Source organism: Mauremys reevesii, linkage group 7 (genome assembly GCF_016161935.1).
Source record: "Mauremys reevesii isolate NIE-2019 linkage group 7, ASM1616193v1, whole genome shotgun sequence".
Lineage (NCBI taxonomy): Eukaryota > Metazoa > Chordata > Testudines > Geoemydidae > Mauremys > Mauremys reevesii.
The window spans coordinates 25012872-25039649 of NC_052629.1; the positions used below are offsets into that span (position 1 = coordinate 25012872).

The 26778-nt window shown below is 43.1% G+C and overlaps 1 long non-coding RNA gene across 2 annotated transcripts in view; it reads left to right on the forward strand.

Moving 5' to 3' along the window:
- The window catches only part of LOC120408986, a 35023-nt gene extending 9279 nt beyond the window's left edge, over nucleotides 1-25744 (forward strand). The window contains exons 1-4 of one of the 2 annotated variants that reach the window (XR_005601037.1): nucleotides 13033-13269; nucleotides 22276-22400; nucleotides 22770-22868; nucleotides 25651-25744. This is a non-coding gene — a long non-coding RNA (uncharacterized LOC120408986). Of the gene's footprint in view, nucleotides 1-13032; nucleotides 13270-22275; nucleotides 22401-22769; nucleotides 22869-25650 lie in introns of those variants that run through there. The other variant, XR_005601036.1, reaches the window with a different exon arrangement.
- Nucleotides 25745-26778: the final 1034 nt, after the last annotated feature.

Here is a 26778-nt window from a genome sequence, read left to right on the forward strand (position 1 = left end):
CCTCACAGAGATCCCCTACCAACCCTCCCCGGCCGTTAACCCGGTCTCTGAATCAGGGGAAGGATCAGTCGGTAAGTGCTATAAACATGTAAACATTTATTTTTTAAAAAACAGGAATAAAAACTATATGAAAAGAAGGTCAATACATATAGGGATAGAACAGAAATCCTCTTGGGACAGTTCCACGAAGCTCTCATAGAGGTACTCGAAAAGCCTCCGCAGGAGGTTCCTGGGGAGAGGTGCCTTATTGGGTGCTCCGTGGAAGCACACTCTTCCGCGCCAGGCCATCCTCAGGTACAGTGGGAGCATTGCCTCGACCAGCATGGCAGCATAGGGCCCTGGTCTGTGCAGGGATTCACGCAGCATGCGCTCTCTGTCTCTCCTAGTGACCCGCCTCAGGGTGATCTCGCTCGGCGACTGCTGCATCTAATTAGGGGAATTACTGTAATGTCACTATTGTGAATGCTTGACTTTTCCTTTGCATAACAATGACCGTCGTTTAACAGCCACGTGGTGGAGGCTGCAGAGGGAAAGCATACAGGGATCTTTCCCGGGGACAGCCGCGAGGGGCTGGAACAGGGTCAGACTTTATGCTTTCCAGATTGCCTGCAGCAGGAGGGCACTGCTATCCATTAACTGTTAAGCAGCCTAAAGTTTACGGCTTACCAGGCCTGGCTGCTACATGGATTCTGCTGTCCTGCCCCGCTTGTCTGATCTCCAGTGCAAGACCCCAGGCAATGAAAGCGAATGCCGAAAATTCGAACTTGTCCGAAGAGCACATGAGATAGGTGCCCTGTATGGTCTTGTTCACAGAAACAGACTAGACTGTGTTCAGTGTTCGCAAACATGTATCTTTGCAAGGAAATCACTTCCTTTTTCCCATCACACAGCTGCGGCTCTTTCCCGAACTGCCCCGGCATCCCCCTCACAGAGGCTGGCGCAGATTAGGCGGCGAAAGAAAAAGACTCGGGACGAGATGTTCGCTGAACTGATGGCCTGCTCCAGAGCCGAGGCGGCCCAGCAGAGCCAGTGGAGGGAGACCCTCTCTCAGCAGCAGCGCTCACACAGCGAACGGGAGGACAGGTGGCGGCAGGAAGACCAGCAGGCGACTCAAACGCTGCTTGGACTAATGAGGGAGCAAACGGACACGCTCCGGCGCCTTGTGGATGTTCTGCAGGACCGCAGGCAGGAGCAGAGAGCCCCCCTGAACTGTATCTGCAACCGCCCTCCCCCGCCACAAAGTCCTGTCCCCCCCTCACCCAAAATCACAAGAAGGAGGGGCGCTAGGGGCCGTGAAAACTGTCACTCCACCCCAGCAGAGCGCTCATGTACCAAACAGCTCTCATTCCCTAAAGTATGAGAATTGCTTCCCTTCCTGGCTCACCCAATCCAAAATCCCAGTTTCATCCCCCAACTGTGTAGTTGAGTATTAAAAATAGTTTGCTGTTCATTACTGTTTCCGTCATGTTTCTTTGCAGAAGATTTTTTGTGAAGGGGAGATAGGGGTTTGTTAATTGCATAGGATGGCCACCATTACCAGGGTACAGACATGGGGGCAGGATCAACAGCAGGTCACACACAGAGTGCAGTCACTAGGCACCCGGGTCACTCTGGGAGGTGTCTGCTGCCCCAGGTCAGTCTGGGAGGTGTATGCTGCCCCAGGGTCCGAGCGCCTGGCATCCACAAATGGCAAGGCAGGCTGCCCTTACCATGCCCTTCCACCCTAGCCATGAACCTCTCCGATGCCCTGAGCCCCAGCCAGAGCTATCATCCCCCTACACCTACTCACCCTTCCCACACACCCCTCACCCCTTCCTGCAAACCCACCCCTTCCTGCACACCCTCCTGTAACCGTCCTCCCGCCAGAGACCGCTGTAGGAGCAGGAGCCTGTCAGTCCTCGAGTGTAGAAGCGGTCTGTACATCACTGCACACTGTACCCACCTCAGTCTGCGTCCCTGTTTGAACCCTTTAACGCAAATTCGTTAGTAAAGAAAACTTTGTTAATTAAAAATGTTCCAATAACTTTATTTTTAAACATCTGTTGGAAGGGGGGAAACCTGGTGAACGGGGTATGTACCGCTGAAAAAAGTCAATAGTAACTGAAACAGGGGCAGGTTCAGCTTCTCTGTAAAGAGACTGGACAGTCATAGGTTACCCTGCTCTCTGAGGAACCTAGCTTTCAAAGCCTCCCGGATGCACAGCGCTTCCCGCTGGGCTCTTCTAATCGCACGGGTGTCTGGCTGAGTGTAATCAGCAGCCAGGCGATTTGCCTCAACCTCCCATCCCGCCATAAAGGTCTCCCCCTTGCTCTCACAGAGATTGTGGAGCACACAGCAAGCTGCAATAACAATGGGGATATTGGTTTCGCTGAGATCCGAGCGAGTCAGTAAGCTCCTCCATCTCCCCTTGAGACGTCCGAAAGCACACTCCACCACCATTCTGCACTTGCTCAGCCGGTAGTTGAAGAGCTCCTTGTCACTGTCCAGGGCGCCTGTATAGGGCTTCAGGAGCCAGGGCATTAGCGGGTAGGCTGGGTCCCCGAGGATCACTGTAGGCATCTCCACATCCCCAACACTTATTTTGTGGTCCGGGAAGAAACTACCTTCCTGCAGGCGTCTAAACAGACAAGAGTTCCTGAAAACACGCGCATCATGAACCTTGCCTGGCCACCTGACGTAGATGTTGGTAAAACGTCCCCTATGGTCCACCAGTGCTTGCAGCACCATTGAAAAGTAGCCCTTTCGGTTAATATACTGGCTGGCCTGGTGGGCCGGTCCCAGGATAGGGATGTGAGTGCCATCTATAGCCCCACCGCAGTTTGGGAATCCCATCGCGGCGAAGCCATCTATGACGACCTGGACGTTTCCCAGGGTCACTACCTTTGAGAGCAGTAGGTCAACGATTGCGTGGGCTACTTGCATCACAGCAACCCCCACGGTAGATTTGCCCACGCCAAAGTGGTTCGCTACTGACCAGTAGCTGTCTGGCGTTGCAAGTTTCCAGAGGGCTATGGCCACTCGCTTCTGCACACTCAGGGCTGCTCGCATCCGGGTGTCCTGGCGCTTCAGGGCAGGGACCAGCAAGTCACACAGTTCAAGGAAAGTGCCCTTACGCATCCTGAAGTTTCGCAGCCACTGTTATTCATCCCAGACCTGCAGCACTATGCGGTCCCACCAGACCGTGCTTGTTTCCCGGGCCCAGAATCGCCGTCCCATAGCATGAACGTGACCCATTGCCACCATGATCTCCGCGGCGCGGGATCCCGTGCTTTGTGAGAGGTCTGTGCCACTCTGACACTTCATGTCCTCACCGCGCTGCCGGAGCCTCCTCGCCCGATTTCTCAGCAGCTGACTGTGGAAGAGGTGGACGACAAGGTGCGAGGAGTTGACAACGGCCATAAGTGCAGCGATGATCGCAGCGGGCTCCATGCTAGCAGTGCTGTGGCGTCCGCGCTGTCACTGACCAGAAAAGTAAGCAAACAGATTTCCCGCCGGCGCTTTCAGGGAGGGAGGGCGGGAGTGACGGTTGAATGACGACAGTTACCCAAAACCACCCTCGACACATTTTTCCCCCAGCAGGCATTGGGGGCTCTACCCAGCATTCCAATGGGAAGCGGGGACTGCGGGAACTGTGGGAGAGCTGCCCAGAATGCACCACTTCCAATGTCGACGCTTGCCCCGTTAGTGTGGACTCACAAAGTCGAATTAGTGTCCTTAGTGTGGATACACAAATTCGACTTCATAAGGTCGAATCCACAAATTCGACCTAAGTTAAATCGAACTACTCTTGTAGTGTAGACATACCCTTAGGTTCCAAATGGTTTCCATATGTAGCTTCGTTGTAGAGTGCACTGTAGTAATATAATCATAAGATGACAAAGGCATTGCAAGAAAATTTTTGCATCTGAGCCTTTAGCTGACACCTCTTCAGTAGTTTCCATTGGATAATTGTTTTATGGATTAAATTAAATCAAATGGATCGGTGCATATCCATATTTTATTTTATTGGACTTTTTCAATTATAACCATAGAATTTCAATTAACCCAGTCTATAGGTTCCTCCCCACTTTCCTTTTATTTTCAGCTTTTCTCTATTAAAAAGTTTGTTTTCTTTCATTTGGTCTGTTAGGACAGGTTAAGGTTTGCACCTCATTAAGGTTTGTGGGTCATACACTTTCTTTTAAAAAGGAGACGTGTCGTTCCCCAATTTCAGAAATCTGAGCTTTATGTCAATCACATGCATCAACCAGTTCACATTTCCCTTGATTACAAATAAAACCCAAGTCTCTCATTGTAAAGGGGTTACTGTATGGTGATGGGGGTGGCAAGAGCAGATGAGGATGATCCTGGCAGCATAGTAGGGTAAGCCCAAGAAGGGTGAATAGGGGAGAAAAGCAGAAGCAAGGAGTATCTATACAAATGACCCTTGCTAGTAGACTTCCATAGGGTATGGAGAAACAATGCCTGGCAGCTCCATAAGGACTGGAGGAGAATGGAGGGCAGACCACACATGGGAATTTAAATATGGGAAACAAAATTATATACAAGGGTATAATGAACAGGGGCGGCTCCAGGCACTAGGACGCCAAGCGCGTGCCTGGGGCGGCAAGCCAAGGGGGGTGCTCTGCTGGTCGCCGTGAGGGCGGCAGGCAGGCTGCCTTGGCTGGCATGCCTGCGGAGGGTCCGCTGGTCCCGCGGCTTCAGCGGACCTCCCGCAGGCATGCTGCCAAATCCGTGGGACCGGGGACCTCCTGCAGGCTTGCCGCCCAAGGCAACCTGCCTGCCGTGCTTGGGGCGGCAAAATACCTAGAGCCAGCCCGATAATGAAACTCCTGAAGTTACTTTAATTACAGTGCGGTTGACCAAACACCTGCTAAAATCATTACAGATTACAAACCAAAGTGTCAATGCTTCCAATTGCACATTTCAAATACAGTATCTTCATTTGTAGTATTATTTTATTATTACAATTTCTTTGAGATCTTGTCGCTTAGAAACTCAAAACAATTGTCACATGTCTGAAAAGGTTTATGCCTTTCATTTTTGCCTAATGAAAGATACCCAAAAAGTCTCTTGATTCTATAAATAAAGGGGTCATTAGCACAGACCAAGTTATGTTTTAAGGGTCCAGTTGTCTTGGAAGCTTCTATGCTATTCCGCAGGGAATGTAGTTTAGAAAATGACAACACTTCTAGAATGTTTCCCTAGAGACTTCTGGCAGACAGAAAAAATGGCACTGGGGGTAAGGTGGTGGAGGCAGCGCACGGTGGTCCGTGATGCATACAAAGCATGCTTGTTATCTCTGGAAAAGTAATCTTAAAGAACTGTAGAGACTTACTGTGCGTTCAGTGACAACAGAGTGGAAATATCTGCATTCTGAAGTACTCATCTAAAAATAAAAGCCTGAATATCAATGCCTCAGTTCAGCAGTGCTGTTTTCCAAGTCAGACCTTTCTAGACAGATTATGGTGTGAGAATGAACTACATAATGTATTTTCATCTGTCCCCATTTAGCATAGTGTTTCCAAGGTAGCAGTACCAAGGAAACCTTTAACATTCATGCACAGAGGATGTATTTTTTTTTATTATTATTATTTTCAGCTTGAAAGGGAAAAAGGACTAAGAGGCTATTCTAGGCCTGTAATGGTTAATAAGTCTAAGATATGGCACCTCAAGCATTTCATATCTGTTTTATTTTCAGCTGCTTACAATTATTATGAACTATTGAATGGAGGTTTGCAAAGAATGTGTGAAATTTTAAAATAGCCCTTAATCAGTAAACTCCAGTCTCTTCTTGGCTGTGAATACATTATTATGAGCTGTGCAGCGTGCACAGTTGGAAAAACATATGGGGAAAAGAAAATAACCAAACAGAGGCAGAGCGGAGAAATACCTTTGCATTTCTCATTATTAAGCCACTTTATCTTGTAACACAGAAATAAAACACAATAGGTCTTAAAATGTGAGGAAAGAAAACCAAAGAAGAGTAATGTACAGTGTAAGCATAAGAAAATGACTGCTGCTTGCTGCCTTTATTCCCTTTCTATTTCTTCTGAAGCTCTCATGTTATTCTGTCTGCCCAATGTGTATTTAACGAGACAATTTGGTTAGCATAGAGCCCAGGGACTATGGTGAGCTTATTTTTGTTTTCAGCATAACAATAGTCTTGGTGCCATATACTTCCCTCTTTTCATACAGTGCAAAGGGGAATTGAGCCCCCCCAAACTCAGGGATGAGATTCGAGAGGGCAGCTCTGAGCAGAGCGATGCAGTGTTTTACTATGTAACCAACTTTTTCCTCATGGGCGGTGGGTGGGGGTATTATGTCCCAGTGCTCACAGTGAGAAAGCAGAAAGGAGAGTTTTTGTCCAGGGAGGATAGGCAGCAGAGGAAGTGAAGAGACTGTGGGAGCAACTGGGTTCTATGCTGTTTCTATCCCACCCAGTGATTCACTAAGCACAGGGGGAATTGACAGGTAGCCAGTTATGCCAGCTGTTTGGCTGCCAGAGAGGCTGGCAGAGTCTGGTCCCATGTGTTTTTCCTGAACAGCTACAGTTAAATTAGTAAAAAATTAATGGAGGAGTATTGCTTAGTAGGAGGCTGACCAGGGTGACATAAATCATGGGTTTTATTCAAAATCCATAAAGCTAATTATTTATGCTATGGAAGTCATATCCATGACATACAAACAAACAGCCTTGATAGTTACACATGACATACTCAGTTATGCTTCCATTACTAAATTCCTTGCATTAACAAAAATATGAAATTATTAGCAGCAAATAGAGCAAAAACTCACCTACTGACAATAGGAATACTAGACAGACCCTTTGCTATATTGCTTGTGTTAATCTTGTGTACATTTTCATTTGGGATTTCAATATATTGGATTGATGCATCAAAGGTGGCAGTTAAGTTCCTTCACTCAATGTTGCCCAATAACATCTGCTTGCACTGAAAAGTATAGATCCTGATATTGCATATGAACCCCTGTGGGTGGAATCCTGTGCCCATGTGGGGCCCTGCTTAAGTTTGGTGCAGGCATGAAGGTTTATCTTTGTGGATCCAACAACAGGATCAGGGCCATATGGAGGCATTTCCAAGATAAAGCACAGAAACAGATGTGTATCTTAAAATATTTTTAACTTCCTTTTAATTGTACAGCAAATCAAAAAATCTATGTACAGCATTGTATCTATTCATCCAGTAAGTACATATATGGTCAAATCTCAATCCACTAACCTCTCCTTGCAAAGAACTTCCACTGAAGACAACAGGAGTTCTGTGCATGAAGAGTTTACAAGACTAGGGCCATAATAGCTGAGATTGTGTCTATTTGGATAGAGGCTGTAATTGCTTTGGTAATGTGCACACATGCTCAGACAAGCAAAAATAACCTCCAGTGCATTGCATTATAAGAGTTCCCTCCACTTCCATTTAGGCATTATTGTAATTAATGAAATATGATTTTGGTCTGAAGTTGTCTCTTCTGGCAGTATTCAACAGGAAATCATTCTTGCTTGTGGCAGAAGTTTTGTCCTCCCACTACCCCCATCCCCGCTCCCCTCCCCCCCGACCCTGTTGGGGGAAAGCTTATGAAAATCTGAAGTTGAACAATTGATGCTCCTAGGGACAAATTATGTTACATATAATGGAGCTTTCCACTTCTGAGGAAAGCACAGTACTTCAGAAAATAGGGTACACAGTAAATACTGCACTGACAGAAAGTTAAGTGACATCCATTTCAGGTCTCAGTATTTTCTACAGTGTCAGAATCTTTATGCTTATCTACCATCTGGCTGCTGATGAATGATCTCAGGAAACAGGATTCCTCAACATAAGTTACTCTGAGTTTTGATGGATGAGGAGTGGAGGCTTTGGCTCCTTTATCCACATAACATTTTTTAAAAAAATGTTATTTAGAATTTTGAGATTTTGGAAACTCAAGGATTCCAATATTTGCTTTGGAAAGAATTTGTGAAACCTCAATCTTTCCATGACTCAGTTTGTTATTCTTGAGAACCTCTGCCCAATAACTTTTTATACTCAATACTCTATTTTCGTCTGCTGTTTTTAAAGGATATGCTACTATTTTTAACTGTTCCCCCTAGATTAGCGACTTGTGACTCTATTCTATACACTGTGCAGCAGACACCACTTTTCTAGCCCTCCTTGTGATACTGCGGATGTAAGCTGGAATAGCTTCAGGGCTGCTCTGATTTGTGCCGACTTTAATGGACCCCTTGGGAGTGTTAACCTTTGCAAGGATCACCAGAGCCATTTCAGTCCAACGTACCCTCTGTGCTAGAGAGGACCAAGAGTGAGTCTCATAGATCTGGCTACATCTGTTTTTTTTGCCAGCTTGGGATTCCTTTATGGAAAAGGAATTCCGACCTATCCCTTTAGGACAATGTTATGTTCTCTTTGCAGTGCCAGAGTAATGTAAAGGGAACTTGGTGAGGGTAGGCTTTGCCCCTTAATTTGTAACCAAACTTCAATAGTGGATGAAGCCAATTATATATTTTACTGAAAGAGTGAATTGTTGATTTAAAAACATCAGTGGAATGTAATGCTAGAAGGGACCATTATGATCATCTTGTCTGACTTCCTGTGTGACACTGGCAATAGTATTTCACTCAGCATCAGGCATGTAACCTTCTGGTTGGGCTACAGCACATCATTTAGAAAGACATCCAATCTCGACTTAAAGATTTCAAGTGATGGCAAATCAGTCTCATCTGTAGGCAAGCTGTTCCAATGGTTAATTACTCTCTGTGTTAAGCATTTGCACTTTTTTTCTAGTCTGAATTTCTTTAGCTTCAGATTCCAGTCATTTTAACATTAGATTGGGAAAGAGAGGGTGACCAGACAGCAAGTGTGAAAAATCGGGACGGGGGTGGGGAGTAATAGGAGCCTGTATAAGAAAAAGACCCCAAAATCGGGACTGTCCTTATAAAATTGGGACATCTGGTCACCCTAAAGAAGAGGTGGTTTTGTTGAACACACTGCCTGTCATGTTGTTGTGGAGGCCAATGGTGACTGTGAAGTGGGAAGGAAAGAGAAGAAATCCTCTTCTTCTCACTGCTTCCTCTTTAGGTGTGGCTGGGAGAGGTTATTGCTACATTTCCCTCTCCCCCCCCTTGTCTCTTTGTTCTTTTAGCTTTTACCTTTGAGATCCTATGAAGGGAGTGAGGGGAAAAGCACTTGAGAGGATGACACATTCCCTCAAAAATAGTATTGCGTTAAAAGGAAAAACATCAGTTACATTTAGGGTGACCAGACAGCAAATGTGCAAAATCAGGACGGGTGTGTGTGTGTGAAGGTAATAGGAGCCTATATAAGAAAAAGACCCAAAAATTGAGACTGTCCTTATAAAAACAGACAAAATGCTAAAAGTACAGCTAAACCACTGACATGGCTACCTAGCAGCCAAGGGAGCAGAGGAGAGTTTAAAATTCTCTTTCCCTGTATCCTTTAAGGTGGGGAAGCTGAATGACAAAAATCTTGCATTGTAGCAGGGTTAGCAACTTGTCTATATGAGCACAGAAAAATCTGCTTGTCCTGCCTGCATGGAGAGGCTGAGATCCAGAAAGCAGATCAATTTTTAACACTTTTGAAATCTCTGACTTTAATAAGTGCAACTGTGTACAATATCCTGTCCTCATGCCTCTGATCAGTAGAGCTACAATGATGCTGTTCACCACCTGAGTGTTGTTGCTGATTTTCCTATGGTCATATCCATGTTTTCATATTGAATGTTAAGGCAGCCGGCAGAGGCTTTTCCACAAAAGCATGCATCTGTATCCCCTGTTCTTCCTGGGACACTAAGGGCCTTATTATCCGCCGAGTGTGAATAGCCTAGACAGCCTCTTACTCATATCTCAACAGTAAGGGTATCAAGTATCAGAGGGGTAGCCGTGTTAGTCTGGTTCTGTAGAAGCAGCAAAGAATCCTGTGGCACCTTATAGACTAACAGACGTTTTGCAGCATGAGCTTTCGTGGATGAATACCCACTTCTTCGGATGCAAGTAAGGGTATGATTCTGTCACAGAGATCACGGATTCCGAGACTTTCCAGGATCTCTGTGACTTCTGCAGTGACAGGGCTGGAGCAGCCCCAGTGCTGAAGCAGTGTGTGTGGGGGAAGCGTCTAGGTCAGCCCCTGCTTCAGGAACAGTGGCAGGGCTGGAGCAGCAGCCAGTGACCAACCCTGCAGCTGCCAGAACAGCGGTCCTTGGGACTGCTGGAGCAGTGTCCCATGCCCAACCCTGAGGCCAAAGCAGTGGCCCACAATGACCCCTCCAGTAGCGCTCCCACCGTTAGTCCTTCCCCCTGCAGGGTATTTTTAGTAAAAGTCAGGGACAGGTCACAAACAAATTTTTGTTTATTGCCCTCAACCTGTCCCTGACTTTTACTAAAAATACCCATGACAGAATGTTAACCTTACTCATCAGGAATGGGGTAGGGTAGCATGGCTCACCTCCTTGCAGATCTTAGTGTTTCTCTCTCCTAAGCACTGGGTCTACATAGAAGGCAACAGGTATCTGAGTAGATATCTTTTGTCTCCATTCTGTTGCCTGGTTGCAGTGAGACATAAAGGAAGACAAGTCCCTGGCTAGACATATGGTCTAAGCAGACAGACTAGGCAAGAATTTACTAGGGGCCTGATCCAATTCCCATTAAAGGCAAAAATGTGCATAAGTGTTTGCAGTATCAGAACTGTTATTTTCTCACTGCTAACAAATGAACATTTATGGCCCAATTGTTCAATTCCTGCTCCTGCTCCACCATGAATAAAGCTTTCACAATTAGCCTGTTAAAAATATATACAAAAGCATATGTACAGAAAGCCTACCCAGTCAGATCAATGGCAGTATTTATATTGAATAATATTTTACCTATCTTGTTTTCAGTAGTTTCTGTTTATAAAAGAGAAAACTGATTGAAAGGGAATTTGTTACTGATGCCTGCTCTGATAAGGCTAACTTTTCTGAACATGTAATCATTTTATAAGCTTTTTTAAATACATGACATGGCAAATTTTAGACAGCAATAGACAAGTCACTGTCTATATAAAAAAAGTATGCACAACAGAGTTTTCCAAAATAAAACTAATGAAAAGTCCTAAATCAGCAAAGTGAAGAGCAACTATCCAATTACTTTTTATTTTTGATATGTGTTTCTACTCACTGGGTAAGACATCCAAACCAAACCAAAAGGAAAATTATTTATGATTGATACAAAGATAAAAATCATATGGGTCTTACTTCCATGATCATTTATACAAGAAATAACCAGCAGGAATCATGACCTGACTTGTTGCTTAATATATTTTGATCTTCAGCTCTTCCTTTGAATGTAGAGAGATCACTGAAACAGCTTCTATATAATCTTGTATGAGTTTGTCAGAAGATCATGCTACAGAACTCTAAGGAGCTTACTAAATTAGATTTTAGCAGCCAGCTTAACACAGCACGTTTTGGTGTTAAAGACCAAAACATTGCCCAAACTTAAAAAAAACAACAAAAACAAAAAATTGTAAAATTGTCAAAATGTCGCGCTAAACAAAATGAAGAACCAAAGAATATAAATTACCAGAGACCTAAGTAAATATCAGATTTAATGTTCATAGTGCATGAACTTACAATTTACAATTTTATACATTTAAACAATTGTACTATCCAGCAGCTCAGTCATTTTTTTTAAATATTTTGAACTTTAAATATATTCAAGAAAACACTGAACAAAAATGATTCTGGTTAGAAAATATGCTTCCTAGATCTTACCCTTTGAGTTTCTATATCTCTCAAGTGCATTAGTAAGGAATGGATAGTATTCATAGAATCAAAGAATATCAGGGTTGGAAGGGACCTCAGGAGGTCATCCAGTCCAACCCCCTGCTCAAAGCAGGACCAATCCCCAACTAAATCATCCCAGCCAGGGCTTTGTCAAGCCTGACCTTAAAAACCTCTAAGGAAGGAGATTCCACCACCTCTCTAGGTAACCCATTCCAATGCCTCACCACTCTCCTAGTGAAAAAGTTTTTCCTAATATCCAACCTAAACCTCCCCCACTGCAACTTGAGACCATTACTCTTGTTCTGTCATCTGCTACCACTGAGAACAGTCTAGATCCATCCTCTTTGGAACCTCCTTTCAGGTAGTTGAAAGCAGCTATCAAATCCCCCCTCATTCTTCTCTTCTGCAGACTAAACAATCCCAGTTCCCTCAGCCTCTCCTCATAAGTCATGTGCTCCAGCCCCCTAATCATATTTGTTGCCCTCCGCTGGACTCTTTCCAGTTTCTCCACATCCTTCTTGTAGTGTGGGGCCCAAAACTAGACACACTACTCCAGATGAGGCCTCACCAATGTTGAATAGAGGGGAATGATCACGTCCCTCGATCTGCTGGCAGTGCCCCTACTTATACAGCCCAAAATGCCATTAGCCTTCTTGGCAACAAGGGCTCACTGTTGACTCATATCTGTAGCAGTGCATGGGATTCTTCCGTCCTAAGTGCAGGACTCTGCACTTGTCCTTGTTGAACCTCATTAGATTTCTTTTGGCCCAATCCTCTAATTTGTCTAGGTTCCTCTGTATGCTATCCCTACCGTCCAGTATATCTACCACTCTTCCCAGTTTAGTGTCATCTGCAAACTTGCTGAGCATGCAGTCCACGCCATCCTCCAGATCATTAATGAAGATATTGAACAAAACTGGCCCCGGGACCTCCTCTTGATACCAGCTGCCAACTAGACATGGAGCCATTGATTACTACCCGTTGAGCCCGACGATCTAACCAGCTTTCTATCCACCTTATAGTCCATTCATCCAGCCCATACTTCTTTTTCTTTATTGTATGCCTGAAAACCAGTCCTTTATTTCTTAAGCTCCTATTGATTGTTCCTCATTTGAAGTCATAATATTGTTGTGACATCATAATTTCCATAGCAGCAATCTATGTTATGACTTTGCAGGGAGACTAAATCATGGTCAGCAAGGATTCTATTGCCTTACAAAGATTCATTATTTCTCTAAATAGAATATATCTCAAAATTTATACTATTATTTAAATTACAATTGTGTCTACAGCCCTAGTCATGGACCAGGACCCGGCTGTGTACAAAAACAGAACAAAAAGACAGTCCCTGCCCCAAAGGGTTTACAATTTAACAATGAGACATCAATGAGTTTTAAAGGTTATCAGATCTCCTACTCTCTTCATTACTTCCATTGAAATGAAAACAGATTACATTTGATTTTAGTAATTCAGGTAATTATGTTTATTTGAGCAGAATGATGACACACTATTTTCTATTATTGGGTATCTCATCACTTTAAACTATAACAATAAGTGAGGGCTCTAAGACCTGCCTACCACAAAAATGTCACACCCTCTTTAATATACGTAGCACTTATTTCCTATGGGATCTCTTGACTGAGGTGCTTCTGTGGTGAGCAGACTTCCCTGAGTGGGAGGATAGGAAAGCCGTATTGGCTGAAGACCAGTGGGTTGTCATGATGTTTATTTGAGGTTAACACACAGTGCCATCTGAGATACTATAATATTTATGTAGACCTAGGATAGGAGAGAATTGGTGTGGTAAGTATTACTAAGTGATGACTTAATGACAATCACTGCAAGCCAGAAGTCCGCTGCAGTTGTCAGCCTAGGTTCTCCACCTGGAGGTGGTGTGCATGAATCTGTGACATTTTAAGGAGTCGCTGCATTTAGCCAGGAAGAAATTAGAAGGAATGGTGAGTAGCAGAGTGGCTGCTACTCAGACATATAAAATGCCTGTAAAATATGCAGGCAAATTAATTCAGAGAAAATAAGAACTAACCTGAACCATTACCAAGTACTGGAATTGAATACAACTGCACTTTTTTTGGTGAGGTTTCCTAGTCTGGGCCAAAAATTATATATCTACTTCTGTATTTCATACAGGCTCATTTGATTTAGGGGGTCCCAGGGGAAAAAACAAAGTGCTGACTCCTCTGATGGGGAATTTGTAACCGGATAGAATCTCCTTCTGCACTAATTGCTGCTTTTTTGTTCTATGTTTTTGCTCCTGCACATTTTTGTTTGGTAGCTAAAGTCTTGTACCTCCTGTATGTTGGGAACTTTCAGTGCATCCAAAGAAATTCTATTTCTAGTTCATGTCCCTTTATTGGGTAAGATTTCTGCAGAAATATTTATCTTAAATAATGAACTCTAAAATGATAGCATTCTCAAAGTCCTGTTGAAGAGACATGACAAAATGAGAAGTTTAAAAAAGCATTGCATAAAATGGTCAGTAACATTATATCAGGCTAACATGTATTTTATCATTGTTTCTGAAAATGTTTATACTATTTTTTTACAGAATATTTGCCTTGAAAAAGCTAGATAGCCTCAGACTAGAATTCCCATTTGAATGTGCATGATTTTCACAGAGTGAATTATATTAGTTCAGCACATCTGACTCAGTTTTTCACAGATGATGTGCTTGCAGAGATCTTCTGTGGCCTGAAGGAACAGCAGAATTAGTTTTAAGGACTTTTCCCTCCATCAGAACACTTACTCCAGATAGCAGCAAAGCTACAGATTCATTAGAACTGTTTTTCTTTTTATTTCTTTTTCTATGAATGTACCCTCTCCCTGCCCCCCTGTACTCGCTGGTCATCCTGTGAGGACTGTGGGACCACAATGATTGCTGCAGGTAATGAGACCACCAGGCTGGAGGGTTCCCTTCTCATTGCCAAGAGGTTACTTGGCTAAAATGGGACTCGAGTAAGAAATTGCACCTGTAGTTTGCAGTTGTATGAGCCCTAGTGAGAATTCTAATCAATTCTAATTTCTGGCAGGCCATCCAAAATGTCACCCACAGGGGGAGAGGGATAGCTCAGTGGTTTGAGCATTGGCCTGCTAAACCTAGGGTTGTGAGTTCAATCCTTGAGGGGGCCATTTAGGGAACTGAGGTCAGAATCTGTCTGGGGATTGGTCTTGCTTTGAGCAGGGGGTTGGACTAGATGACCTCCTGAGGTCCCTTCCAACCCTGATATTCTATGATTGTACATACTGCTATATCATTCTGCATCTCTGGAGAATATGGGTGATCAAAAGTCTCCTCAGTAAGGTGCCAGACACCACAAAAGACTTCCTTGATGTACATTTTGCAATAGGTGTAAACTTCTAGTATCTGTGGGGCACCTTGTCTTTACTCATCATTAGTATGAATGATTTATATTCTGTCATTAACTTGATATTATCCAGAGCCAGAAAACATCTTGTGAAAATCTTAAATGTACTCATCAAACTTTCTCTCTCTATTTGGGTATACCTAGCTTTGGAGCCTGATGCAGAGCGACACTTTTAGTGAAATATTTTGGACAAAACATTTTTTTTTCCAGAAAAATTCAGATTAGGCTTGACTGAAACATTTTACAAATTTGTGTCAGATTCTCTGAATTATTTTATTTGAGCCCCAATCCTCCCAAGAAAGAACCCTCAGCTTTAAAAACATTTTCAAAATTAAATGTTTTGATTTGAAATTACTTTTATTTCAATTTCTCTTCAGTTGTATTGATAAAAGGTTAAATCCTCTCCAAATGAAATGAAATGTTTTTCAAATTTTTCTATTCAGCCACTGAAATATCAGTTATTTGCATAGCTCTGGTCTGAAGGCCATCTGAAGGAACAATGCTATGTGCTTTCAGACATCTCTGTGGAACTAAGGCCATAGCTCAGGGGTGTGCAAATGTTTTGGCCTGAGGGCCACATTTGGGCATGAAAACTGTATGGCGGGCCATGAATGCTCACAAAATTGGGGGTTGGGGTGCAGGAGGGGTGAGGTCTCCAGCTCGGGGTGTGGGCTCTGGGATGGGGCTGAGGATGAGGGTTTGGGGATGCAGGAGGATGCTCTGGGCTGGGATCAAGGGTTTGGAGGGCAGGAGGGGGATCAGGGCTGGGGGTTGGGGCATGGGAGGGGATCGGGGTGCAGGTTCCATGTGGTGCATACCTCAATCAGCTCCTGAAAGCAGCAGCATGTCCCCTGTCCAGCTCCTACATAAAGGGGTAGTCGGGTGGTGCTGTGCACTGCCCCATCCGCAAGCACCACCCCTGCAGCTCCAATTGGCCATGGTTCCAGGCCAATGGAAGCTGTAGGGGTAGTGTGCAGAGCCCCCTGGCTGCCCCTATGCATAGGAGCCGGAGAGAGACATGCTGCTGCTTCCGGGACCTGCGCAGAGCCACGGCATGTGCAGAGTGGGGCAAGCCCCTGACCCTGCTTCCCTGTTGAAGTGCCAGAGCAGGTCAGGCCCCGGACCCTGCTCCCCGGTGGGAGCTCGAGGGCCAGATTAAAATGTCTGAGGGGCCAGATGTGGTGCCCAGGCTGTAGTTTGCCCACCCTTGCCATAGCTGCTGCTAGCATGTGCTAAAAGAGGCATACGCTTGGAAGCATCACAAAATGCCACTACTGGAGAGGCAGTCAATAGATTCTTTAGATCCTCAAAAGCATACTCTCATGTATTTTTAAAACAGTCTCTCTTAAGAACTTAAAAAAGCAGTTTGTTATAATTACAGGTAAGATATGAATTTGCTCCAAGATTTTATAGTACTCAATACATGCAATAGTTCTGATATAGGAATGTAAGAATATATGATTTGCAAGATTGGATCATATCCCTGGTCTATGTAGTTCAGTATTCTGGCCATAGGATCTGTATGAACACTTCCTCTGGTCTTCTATGCATTTCTCTGATCGTCTATGCATAGTCTTTTTTAAAAGTACATCAATTCATATATTATATTTCTTTTTAGAAAGAAATGCTCATCAAACTTTTAAAGAAAGATATGGTAATTATTTTCAACGTTTTCTCGGTAAAGCCATATGATTTATGAGTATTTTCAGCTTTCCTTCCCAATGCGTGAATTGATGACTCTGGGCTGCACTTGAATGCTCTTTGTGTTAAGATTCTTTAGAATGTGGTAAGGCGCTCCTTCCACTTAGGAAATCCCATAGACTTAGCAAACAATGCTTTTCAGATGATTGACCTTCGCCATTTTCTTTTCCTCTTATTTATGTTGGCTCAAAATGGGTCAGCTTCTGACATGTCATGTGACAATAGCAAAGAGCTTCAGAAATGGCTGTTTCCTTCTAACACCGAGCAAGGAACTTCTAGTAAAACAGTATTCTCCCTAAAGGGGGCCTACTTTCCGCTGCTGCACGGTACCTTCTCCATATAAGCAAAAAGAACAGGAGTACTTGTGGCACCTTAAATTTATTTGAGTATAAGCTTTTGTGGGCTACAGCCCACTTCATCGGATGCATAGACTGGAACCAGTAGACTGTTCTTTTTGCGGATACAGACTAACACGGCAGCTACTCTGAAATCCATATAAGCAGTTCTGCTTGTGCCTGGCTTCCTATTAGTCTTAAAGAAACAGTGCACGTATTTTTACATTGAAGTTCCTCTTCAGGTATAAAAAAAGCACCAGTTCCTAAATCAAATAACTTTAAAAAATGGGCCAGAATTGAATACTGCCATCTTAGGCCTCAGGCCCAGGATTCTATGTTTAGGGAAAAGAAAGAAGCACATTTGTAGCAAATGCTTTTTTTTAAAGTCAGTTTGGAAGCCACTGAAAGGTTTGTATTGTTAGAAGTAGTTCCAGCAGAGATAAATTACTGGGTGGAGTTCAAGTGAGAGTCAAAGGCACAAGATAAATGTAATTTATTACTTATTTTGCAGTTTGTCATATGGGTATCACCACCACATATGTAACATGAGGTAATGTCCACATTACTGAACAATCAATTTTTTCCAAGTTAATAATTAAGTTATAAGAAGACACAAAAGCATCTGAATAACATTCTGGGATTTTTTTGTTTCATTTTTATTCTGGCAAGTGAAACACTGTCAAACTGAAATACCTTGATTTAAAACAAAAAGAATACAAACAATAATCATTCCTAGCTCAAGACTGTGTGTCAGAGTTTGGTCCACCGAGAATTTTTATGGATAAGTTATAAACCTCTCAAAACTATGTTTATAGTAGCACTCAAAGACCCTGGACTGTAGGAGCTCAAATGTGCCAAAATCTCTTAGTCTGCCACAGCAGACAAATATTTCACGTTCTTTGTTCAAATGTTCAGGTGTTATATATTGAAGCCAATTACTTTTGAGGCAGTAGAGTGCTGCAAACAGATAACTGAGACATGGTGCTCATTAATAATTTAAACCAGGGACGGAACTTACAAGACTATCAATTAAAACTGAATCCTACTAAACTCTGGCACAAAATCAATAGAGTCAACAAAAATAAAAAGCAGTCTGGGAAATGGTGCCTTTGATGTTGCCTTTGAGGGAATTGTGTGTAAGCACAGACCTGCTCTTGAATCTGACAAAGATCAGCATGCTGCACGTGAAGGGTGACAGACAGTTCTGAATGTGTAAACAAGCTCAATATTTTATCAGTGAGCAGATAGCATATTATATAGTCATGGCATTCTAGGTAGTCACTACATAATGCTGGTTACCAAAATCTATATTATTATTGTATATGTTGTTTTATAGGGCTGTGTGCTTATCACAAGTTTTCCCATTCTTCGCAGGACTCAAAAAAATAGCTAGATTTCTTGCAGAATATTTTTCCTGACTTTAGAGAGTACTGCTCCCCAGTACACAATTTCCTCCATTTCACTGTTAAAAATCAATTCTGCATGGTCTGTAAAGATCTCCTTTTCTCACAGTTTCAGCATGTATAGTACTTAGCCAGGGCAGTTCCACTGAGGCACTGTGAATGGGAAATACTGTCTTTCAGTAAATGGAGGATGGAGACAGGATGAAGAGGAATGGGTTGGTTGCTTTGGAGGTCAGAATAAAGGAGGATAATGGGTTTGCTGGAAAACGCTCATTTATCGCAAATGGGCCAGGTCAGCATTCATTATCTCCAGCTCTTGCAAGAAGCCCAATGTCTGGCCCATGGTGTTCAGATTATAGATGAGAACATAAAGGAAGAGAGAAGACCCTGCAGGTTAATCATATCCCCTGTTAAATACTGAAACCAACAAGAATATGTCTATACTGCATCTGGGGCAAACCTCCTAAACCAGATCCACAGACTTTTGCTAGCAGGCTCACGCTAGCACTCTAAAAATAGCAGTGCAGATGGTGCTTTAATGCCAGGTTTCAGAGCCCAAGATCCAGCCCAAGCTGCAATGTCTACCCAGTTATTTTAGCACCTTACCACGTGGTCCCAGGCTAGGAGGCTCACTCCCAGATGCAGTGTAGACATATCCCAAAACTGTTGTAAAGAATTAGAATAGTTAAAATAAAATAATTTTAAATACATGTTGAATGTGGTACCACTCCATGTCCTGGCAATGCTCTAGCATAACTCTGCTCAGACTGGATCTAGGTTATAATCCATTTTAACAGTGTGAAATATAAAAACTGACGTTCAGTTAATCCTAATGCCGCAGCCTATGCAGTCAGTTTAGTAAAAGTCTTTGATTTTTATCCAGAAGCTCATATATTTAATCCTTTTTTTGTCTCTTCATACATGCAATTTTGGACATTTGAGATAGCATGTGTGTGGATCACTGGGATCTTCTTAAGCCTTTGATGCTCATTAAAAGCCCAGTCCTGTACCAGTGAAATCAATGAGATAGGAGGCCCTTAACTTCACTGGAAGCAGGATCATTCTGGAAAATATTCCGGGAGATCTACTTGTAAAAACCTAAGGACTCCATTTTTACTTCGTAGGAGAGTAATTTCCTAACTCAGCAATTCTTTTGTGGGCTCACCGCCCCGTCCTCATGGAGAAATCTGGGGCTTCCAACTCCTTAACCCACATATCCCACCTGATGCAGGGGAGTGCCTCTTGCTCAACTAAGCCCAGCCCCATTATCCAGGAGCTCAGGTCTACTACAGTTTCGTGAATAAGCCTCCTAGAGAAGAGCACAGAGGAGAAAGCTGCACCAGTTAATACAGCCAACGTTTTAGAGGAAGAATTCAGAGGAGCTTACCCAGCTCTCCTGGTTTGCCCCCAGTCCTCTCCCTACAACTACACAGAGCCCCAGTGGAGGGGTATTCACTGGAGTTTGAGCACACAATGCGGAGGCAGAACACCCTTTCATGAATACATGTGAATGGAAGCATGGGAATCCTCCATCTTGAACAGTGAGAGGGGGAAAATCTCCTACTTACAAGGAGCATACTGAATTAGGGTCACCACCTTTTCATTTCAGGTGTTGTGGAGGAAAATATGCAACAGATCCCATTTGCGATGCTCAGAGTACGGATATGTGTCCTCTGTGCTCTTTGAAAATTTTATTAAAGAACTATAATTCTGGGGTTTGTGTTTCTCCCATTATTTTGAACCATGAACAACATTCACACAGGCAATCTTCATATCAATAAAACAATTATAGCAATTAGCTCAGTATTTGCAAAATACCTTAAACTGTTGTAAACATATTAATAATTAATCAGCATCTGCATCATGTAGTGTACTCTCCCTTAATGTGGAAAAGGTTATTAAAGTACACTAGTGAGAGTTTGTAAAATTCCATGCAAGTTTTGAAAATACTTTTAGAAGGTTTGTTAAGCAATAATATTTTGTGTCTACCACATGATCTATTACATCTACTACATGATCTACAAATGAAAACATAAAGATAATTCATTTGTATACTGTCTCCATTTTTAATATGACGCTTGTCATATCTGTGCATTATTTTTATTATTTATGTGGGCTTCAAGCCTGCAAATAGTTATGCATGTTTTATCATATGAACAACCCTATAGAAGGTATTGGGACTTCTCACATGTATAATTGTTTGCAGTGTCTTAGTGCCTGAAAGTGTGATAGATGTTTCATAGTTACATAGTCGGAAGGATATCTGCCCCAAAGAGCTAAAACCCTGATCCTACAAACACATATGCATATACATAACTTAAAGCAGAGGTTCTCAACCTTTTTCTTTCTGTGACCCCCCCCCCCAACTTGCTATAAAAATTCCACACCCCTGTGCTACAACAACTATTTTTCTGCATATAAAAGCCAGGGCTAGGATTAGGGGGTAGCAAGCAAGGCAATTGCCCAGGCCCCATGCAGAAAAATCCCATGCATTGCTACAGGCTGGGGACTGACTGGCTAAGCATCGGTTCTGCAGAAAAGGACCTGGGGATTACAGTGGATGGAGACGCTGGATATGAGTCCACACTGTGCCTTTGTTGTCAAAAAGACTAATGACATATTGGGCTGCATTAGTAGGAGCATTGCCAGCAGATCAAGGGAAGTGATTATTCCCTTCTATTCGGCACCGGTGAGGCCACATCTGGAGTATTGTGTCCAGTTTTGGGCCCCTCACTACAGAAGGAATGTGGACAAATTGGAGAGAGTCCAGTGGAGGGCAACAAAAATGATTAGGGAGCTGGGCACATGACTTATGAGGAGAGGCTGAGGGAACTAGCCTTATTTAGTCTGCAGAAGAGAAGAGTGAGGGGGGGATTTGATAGCAGCCTTCAACTACCTGAAGGGGGGTTCCAAAGAGGACGGAGCTAGGCTGTTCTCAGTGGTGGTAAATGACAGAACAAGAGCAATAGTCTCAAGTTGCAGTGTGGGAGGTCTAGGTTGGATATTAGGAAAAACTATTTCACTGGGAGGGTGGTGAAGCACTGGAATGGGTTACCTAGGGAGGTCGTGGAATCTCCATCCTTATTGGTTTTTAAGGCCTGGCTGACTGAGATGATTTAGGTGAGGTTGGTCCTGCTTTGAGAAGGGAGTTGGACTTCTGAGCTCTTTTCCAACCCTAATCTTATATGATTTGATGTACATAAATGTTTGCAAGATTGGGATCCAAAAGAACCAAACCAAATTTATGGCACTTGGTTGGGGATTGAGTGTGTTTTGTTACTTCTAGGATTTAGTTGTAATTTAGCACACATTTTATTCTCTTTGTTTTACATTTATTTATGTACATTTTTTATCAATGTACAATGTAAATTATGTAAACTGTGCCCCTTACTGCTCTGTTGTTTACATGAAAACCTGGCGTCTTATCCCTTGGGTGTAGGAGCTCTGCTTATGGTTGGTTGGTTGGCTGGCATGTTGACTGTTAGCTCCATGCATTTTTTTGTCTTTTAACATAGTTTTCTTTTTTTGTTGGCTTTGGCTTTTTTAACATTTATTTACAGTGAAAGTCTCCTTTGTAACTCTGTCTTGTCTATTGATAGAACCCAGACCTGTCATTTCTCACTAAATGAAATATTCTTGAACTTGTTCCCTTATTAGCACCCAGGATCCATCTTTTCCATAGTCCGAAGGCTGCTTTGCAGGTTCTCCTATGGGAAGAGGCCTTCCATCCAGGCTGCCAGCCTCTGCTGTGTCCCAGAAGCTCCCCAGCAGGATGAGGAAAGGTGAAATGCTGAGTCATTCCAGAGGTGGTGTGAAAATCATTGCCTTGCCAAACTTCAGATACCCTGAGTCTCAGTGGTGTGCATGCATGCAGAGGAAGGACTGCTTTATTGTTACCTCACATAGTTACCAATCCCTGGGCTGGAGCCACATTTATTGCCATACTGTCATATCATTTTTGCATCTCAACGTAAAATGTTTCTTACATGTTTTTGTATTCAAAATTCTGATTTAATGGCACAGAATCTCTCTTTCTTTCAGTGTCAGATTTTAGCTGACATAAATGTAGCTAGAATGACTGTTTCTTGTCTTTTTATATGAGATTTGTGTAAGGTGGTAACACTAGAGTCTGAACCCTTCTGTATCCACAGAACTGGCAGCATAGAGCAGACTGCCTAATGCTGCCCTGCTCTAAATGCCTCAAACCTGACATGGAGGAAGCACCTATGTGAGCAAGAGAGTTATTCAAGGTAGCTCAGGTTCCATGCTAATTCAGTCTTTTCCCTCTCTTCTGATATGGTGAACAAGGATGTTGTAACAGGCATAAATTCATTACTAGTCAGTTACTTTCCTGGTTAAAGGTATGAATGAGTGATCCAATATTTCTGAAGGTTCTTGTGGTATCAAGCTTAATAACTTTTGGGGATACTTCTTCTTTAAATATCTGGACTTGCTTCAACAGACCAGGGGAGAGAATGTTTGCCGCAGTGCTATCTGATACTTTTACAACACAGATTTGTTCAGGGACGTGATTACCGGACTGCAGTGTTTCTGAGCAGGCTTAATTCTCGGAAGAAGGGTGCTACATTGCATCTTGTTTGAGATAGTCAGGAGCTGGTTACATGGGGGATCTAAATTATTAGGCACATATAAAGGAAGCAACTTATTTTTTAAGAAACATTGTAGCTTCATTATTTGATACTAAGTTTTCTATTGGCTTCAGCTAAACCTTGAACTTTGAAATTGGTCTCATTAGTAGGTTGAGTATTTAAGACCCAGCTTTCCTTTAACACACTTTGTTTATAGCCTCAATTATGTATTCAATACATTAAAACCACATAATTCTGATAATTGTGTTGACCAGAGCAAATGTTTTCAGGCCTAGTAAGTTTTTCTAGGCATTGGTCCAGGCCAATGACCAAGTAAGGAATCCAAATATATTTCTGAATGCCAGCAAAAGCACTCACTCCTACTCCCTTCCATCATTCCCCTGCATCATAAAGCCACAACTCCTCACAATAGTAGCCACCTGTACCCAGTATGACCAACCAGAAGTAAGATGGACATCTGCTTGCTATGGGATGGAAGAAGAAGAAGCTGATGATGGTAGAATGTTTGCTCTGAGAAGATAAGTGTTTCTACTATAAAAAGCACATTCATCTGCTATGGCCTGTGCTCATACCTACCAGAGGATCCTGACTGGTATCCTTCCATCCCACCCCTCTGCCTACCAATATTTAATCAAGTTTAAACTACAGAATAATCTGCTCATTAAACAATTGTGGTTTTGAAATACACAAGTAATCAAATCAAATGTATAGGCCGATCAGGTATTCTGACATGCATTTAGAGATGAAACCGTATTATGCAAAGATACAATATCACTAGGTTAATAACAATCAACTGACTAATGTAGAACATTTCATTCAAGCCCAAAGGAAAATAGGCTGAAGTGATTGACCTGGATGCAAATATATAGAAATGCACAAGACAGAATTTACAAAATGTGAGTGCACAAAAGGCTCCTTGTCTGTGCACCAAAACTTAATGCTACTTAGGGCTTGGTTACACTCTGGTGGTAGCTTTACAGCGCTGTAACTTACTCCTCGTCCACACTGGCAAGGCACATACAGCGCTGTATCTCCCTGGCTACAGCGCTGGCTGTACTCCACCTCAGCCTGGGGAATAACGACTATAGCGCTGCTCTTGCAGCACTGGGGTGCCAGTGTAAACAGTGATTAATCTTACCACGCTGTAACTGACCTCTGGAACCTTCCCATAATGCTTTTTAAGTAAAGATAACACTCTTTGTTTTGTTGTGAACTCGGGGCTCCCGGAGCTGCTTATCTAAAAAACAACAACACAGCTCGAGCAGAGGCAGGCAGAGGGATCCCTTTGGAATGTTTTCTTGAGGAGAGAAGCAGCCCGGGGGGGGGGGCATTTTGGAGCAGCTGCTTATCTGGTCTGAAGGCTATTTGCATTTACTGAATGAGAGAGGGTTGGGGGAAGGGGTCGAAACTTTTAAAATGATTGAAGGTTGGTGCTGTGTCTCTTCAAGTCCTTAGAACTTGCAAGGCAGGGAGCTGACACAGTGTCAGTTCCAAAAATCCACTCTCTCTTCTGTCTCCCCCACGCTCCCTGTCACACTCCACCCCACCCCCCTCTTTTGAAAAGCATGTTGCAGCCACTTGAACGCAGGGATAGCTGCCCATAATGCACCACTCCCAACACCACTGCAAATGTGGCCACACTGCAGCGCTGGTAGCTGTCAGTGTGGCCACACTGCAGCACTTTCCCTACACAGCTGTACAAAGACAGCTTTAACTCCCAGCGCTGTACAGCTGCAAGTGTAGCCAAACCCCTAGATGAGAAACAATGTTGTTAGGCAACTTGTAGAAAAACTCACAGGAAAAGATAATGCTTCTGTGTATGGTCATGTTGGCATATATGTAAAAGTAGCATTCAGCTAATATTGATAATATAAATAAACACTCAGTGCCATATTGAAATAATGCTGAACACCAGATTTTAGCCCTGAAGAGAGGCTTTTGTTATACATATCTGGTGCTTTCTGAAAATCAGGCCCTGATTCCACTGAAGTTAATGGGAAAAGCCATCTCCTGTTGACATCACATTATTATTCTCCAAATAGCAAACCCTGCCTCTGGAATTAGACTTTTTTCCTACCAAAATGTTCTGTCTCCAGGTTTTTAGGAACTCCATGAATGTGGCGTCTTTGGTTATTGGCTTGCTACAGGGCTAAATTAATTTTCATACAAGAATAGAACATTTTGGCCCCAAAGGTGAATGGAAAGTTATGAATGTGTGAAACCTTAATTATAGTGCAGCTTTGTGTTGTAATGGAAATGTAATAGCTCAAGCACAAACCCTACATACTAGAGCAGGTAGGAGGGTTACAACTGCATTTCGCGGCAACTTGCAAAGTTTTGAAATTTGTTTTTGTTCCATTTTGTAAGGTTAAGGCCAGAAGGGACCACTACATTATCTCTTCTGACCTCCTTTATATTGCAGGCCACAGACACCACCAGCACCTGTATACTAAACCCAATAACCAAAATGGGACCAAAGTATTACAGACCGCAGGACACTAGACTACAGTACAGACCCATTTACGCGTGGATGTTGGGAGTCAAGCCATCATGACCGTGTATTTATGGACCGCGGGTTAAGAGGGCCATGCTGAAATATCGCAAGATATCCATATATACATGTATAATGACCTAGGATTACATATGTATTCACAGCATCCCAAATACTGCAGGCCTATGTGTTAACGGCACTTTGCAAGAATATAAATTCAAATGTGTAATCTAATAAAAACATTATTATTACTACACAGGGGTGAAAATAACTCAGGATGCTTACCGTTGTGGGGTGGGTGTGGCTCTGGCCCCCAGAAGGGGCGGAGCCTTGGGTGGAAGGGATGGGGCTAGTGATCAGCATCCCCCAGCCAGCCCTTCCAGGCTGCATGGTCCATGCCGCCCGGGGTTCCCATGGTGATTTAAAGGGCCCGGGGCAGCTGCTCCCTTTGCGGCAGCCGACGGGGGGCAAAAGGGGCAGGGACCTTAAAGCGCTGCAGAGTACTTTGCTGCGGCAGCACTTTAACGTTGCTGTGCCCCCTCCTCCCCTGCCGACTGCCGACGGGGGGTAAAGGGGGGAAGAGGCAACAACGTTAAAGATCATGTACAGTTCTTATAGTATTTAACTTTACATTAAGAGCATAAACAGCCTAAATAATGTCACTGTAATATTGATTGACCAAATGATGTGAAATTTGTATCATTAAGTTCTATTAAAAATAATAAAATACACCGATGAGGGCTACAGTATAAGGATGGAGACCAAGTATGTGTACAGAATATAGATATTGTGACTGGAAGTAAACAGAAAGCTGAGCTGCCACGTAAATGACTGCAACTATATAAAAATAAACGTAACTTCAATAAGTAAAGGAGAGTGGCAAGCGTGTCCTCTGGAAAAAAACATCAGTTAAGAATACAATCCTAAACTAGGACAAAAATGAGAGAGAGAAGATAAATATTTGCCTGAAGTGTAAAATGGGAATGTGACCAGAATGTAAAGTTAATACTGAGGTTTCAACAGGGGCTGCATGCGTTGCTTGTGGATTTCCTCTGTAGA